Source organism: Echinops telfairi, unplaced genomic scaffold (genome assembly GCF_000313985.2).
Source record: "Echinops telfairi isolate 266 unplaced genomic scaffold, ASM31398v2 ScPeMD7_7421;HRSCAF=8459, whole genome shotgun sequence".
In the NCBI taxonomy this organism is placed as follows: domain Eukaryota; kingdom Metazoa; phylum Chordata; class Mammalia; order Afrosoricida; family Tenrecidae; genus Echinops; species Echinops telfairi.
This window is the reverse complement of record NW_022111321.1, coordinates 110,849-114,667: the sequence shown is the minus strand read 5'-3', so window position 1 is coordinate 114,667 and position 3,819 is coordinate 110,849. Positions and strand designations below refer to the sequence as shown.

Genomic DNA, 3,819 nt, shown 5'->3' with positions numbered 1-3,819 from the left:
AGACTGAAATAATGAGATATAATATGCCTTTTCATTGAAGAACAAAATGCCTTTTAAATAGAAATCTAATGAGGTACAAGAAGTAAGTTGTGGATTTAGTGATTTTATTCGGTGTGGTTCTCCTCTATGCAGAAAGGACTACATTTTCTATGAAATGTAAATATTTTATATTCTGCTTTTTGTTCAAAATTAGACAATTCTAAAACAAAGTATTTTTAATGGGGTATGTTTCTTCCCCATCCTCTCTCTTAAAACTCATCTATTTGGTCCTGGAGACAAAAAATTGAAAGAGCTCTGTTACTTCAGTGCTCCTTATCTAATATGAAAAAGTACTCACGTAACTTAAACACTAACCTTTTAAAAGTTTGAAAATCATCACTCCTAATAATAAAAAAAATACCTGAATTAAATTATTAGTAACCTTTCTTGGACCCAAAAGAGAACTGAAATTACAGAAAACGATTACTGAAATCTGTAGTGAGAAAAATAAGTAGAATAATATCTACCCAAAGATGTATAAATTCTAACCCCTGGAACCTATGGATAGGTTATTTTGCATGACAGGGGGGGAAGGGGGGGAATTAAGGTAGCAAGTGACAATATGATTTATAATTAGAAAAGAGAGAAATTATTCAAGATTATCAATTAAGCCACTGTAATCACAATGGTCCTAAAAAAGTGGAAGATATAGAGATGATAGTGTGAAATGTACTCCGCTACCAATATTGTATTGGAAGACGAAGGATTAGGTATGTAACATAGGAATGCTATGATGTCTAAAAGGTGGTAAAAATGAGAAATTGATTTTTCACTGAACCACTTAGATGGAATAAAGCTCTAACATCTGGCTTATTTTAGCTCTGTGAAAATAATTTCAGGATTTTGACTTTCTGAACTGAAAGAGTGTAAATGATGTTTAAAACCACTAAATTTGTGGTAATTTGTTCCACAGCAATAGGAAACTAATACACAGGAGAATCCATGGAGTATAAGTTGAGTAGTTTGTCTGGAACAAACTGTGGAATAGGACAATTCCTAGAACACAAACTGGTAGGAACACGAAAATGATAATTTTTACACTGGTGAACACTAAAATGGTAATTTTCACACTTGTGGAGGATGAATGTGGCTTCCCAAGAGGGTGAGAAACTCATGGGACCACAATATTTTCATGGTTTCCACCTGTAGGAAGCCAACCAAGTTCTCATGGTGAAGAGAGAAGAAAGATTCCCTGGCAGAAGGGGAGTAAAGTCTCACTCCCCTTCCTTGTGAAATGCACCTAGGGCATGCTCTATAACAAAGTATAGTATACAGAGGAAAAATCCTTTACTTGCGCCTGATAGGGTCTCTAAGAGTCAGAATACACTCGATGGTAGTGGGTGAGTGATTGGTAATCTGGCCAGAGAAGGAAATTCCTTCCACTCTAGTCTCCTCTTGTTTTCTTGTCTCATGTGAGCAGAAAAAAACTATACAACTGGAGAAAAAATAAACAATACAAAAATTTTTTAAAAACACCTTTGTGAAGGTCACAGCAGAGAACAACAGGCCAAATAAAGGATTGAGATTCAATCATAAAATTATAGAATACTTTCCCTTCCCCATACCTTACCACTCCACCAACTGAACTCTAATATAAAATAAAGAGTGAATTGCAGTTGAAAGAACTGCAGGATGCAAACTATGGATGAGAGAGAGCAAGCAAAAACAAGTTCACCATAAGGAATTTGAAAGCCTTGAGACCTACAGCAACAGCAGGTATTAAACATAGCTAGAACTCTAACTATATTAACCTAAATTCTATAAGTAAAGGCCTATTCACATAAATACTACTACTAATGAATATGTCTGACTTTCAACAACTAAATTACAAAGCACATAAATGAATAAATGAAACATAATTTGAAGAGCTAAAGCAATCATCAGAAGTAGACACAAATGTCAGAGTTATCAGAAAAGAAATTGAAAATAACTATAATTTGTGCATAGGGTCTCCATGGGTTGTAGCCAACCAAAGGGCTCCTAACAACATAATTTGTATGGAAGACATAGTTTAGTATACGGAGTTCTGGTGAAAATAGTATAATAGAATTCAAGAACAGATATGACAGACTCCAGAGAGTCTGACATAAACAGAGAGATGTAGACTCCAAGAAAGAATTCTTTTTAAGTTCAAATTCAAAAACCCTGTAACACAAATGAACAATGAACTTGAGAGACTTATGAGTAGAACTAATAAAAGATGCAATGAACTTGAAGACAGGTGAGCAGAATTTTCTAAACAGAAATATAAAGAGAAATTAAGTTAAAAATTAAGGGAAATCTTCAGAATATATTATTATTTTACCTAGGTGCACTCAAGTCTGCTCTGACTCAGAGAAGCACTATGGAACACCGAACAAACCACTACTCAAGCCAGTGCCATCCTCACAATTGAGAGGTTTGAGTCCATTGTTGCAGTCACTTCAGCAGGCGATCTTGTTGAAGGTCATCGGCTTTGTCAATGACCACGCTACCAAACACGATTTCCAGGGACTGGTCTCTTCTGAGAGCATGTCCAAAGTATTGGAGATGAAGTTCCACTGCCCTCCCTTCTCAGGAGCATTATCTAATGGTACATCTTCCAAGACAGAGTTGCTTGTGCTTCTGGCAGTCCAGTGATACTCTGGATATTCTTCGACAACACCATGACGCAAATGCATCGTTCTTCTGTTGTTTTCCTTATCCGTTGTCCAATTGTCACACGCATCCTTGAATTGGGTACATCTTAGTCCTCAAAGCGACAGCTTTGCTCTTTAACGTGTTAAAGAAGTCTTTTTCAGCAGATTTGCCCAATTTCATAAGTCATATGATTTCTGGACTGCTGCTTCCATGAGTTGTGATTGTGGATACAAGCAAGATGAAATCCTGGACAACTTCAATCCTTCCCGTGTTTATTACAGTGCTATGAGTGGTCCAGTTGAGAGCATTTAGGGTTTCTTTAGAATGAGTTGCAATCCATAATGAAGTCGACAGTCTTGGTTTTCATCAAGTGTTTTATAAGTGGTGGGATTTGCATATCACAAGCTGTTAATAAACTTGCCTCTAATCCTGGTACCACAACTTTTTTCACATAGTGCATTTTCTCTGATTATTTAATCAGCATGAAGTTAGAATAAGTATCTATATGACCTCATAAGCACATTTTCTGATTTTAAACAATTCACGAAATCCCTTGTTCTTTCAAATGACTACTTCTTGGTGTATGTATAGTTTCCAAATGAGCACAATAAAGGTACTAAAATCCCTCATTCTTCTCAATATTATCCATAACTTCTCACCCACACATTGAATGTGTGATAGTTACATGATCTGGTGTCAATTTATTGAGGATTACAAATGGAAGGGTGGAGTCTGGCCTGTCAATTAAGGTATAACCAATGAGGCCTCTCTGTGGGCCATGGCTTATTCCTGAGAATTCTGGTAACTCCTGTATTTTCCTCCTTAAAGTCGGGAGACATTTTTCTCTCTCTGCTGACTTCATGTGCGATATCCCTGAGGAGAAGCCACCTGGACCTACTCTGATGTAGCCCTAGAAGCTGGAAAAGTCATGTGGAGACCCCTGCCAGCGCTGAGATGCTTACAACGCCACTGGATCCAAAGACTTTCTACTCCCTGGCCTGAAATCATCCTGCATTCAGCGCCATTGTATGTGTTTCATGAGTCTGAAGAGGACTTTGTAGATTGGTATCAGACATATGGGCTAATATCGGACTTATGGGCTTGGACTGGACTGAGTTGGGATGCTTTCTTAATGTAAAATTACCCTTTATATAAAACTTT

The 3,819-nt window shown here is 37.0% G+C and overlaps 1 protein-coding gene across 1 annotated transcript in view; it reads right to left on the bottom strand.

Annotated features, from left to right (window-relative positions):
* LOC123522538 overlaps window positions 1-3,819 on the bottom strand; it is a 45,325-nt gene that overhangs the window by 4,829 nt on the left and 36,677 nt on the right. The window lies entirely within an intron of this gene.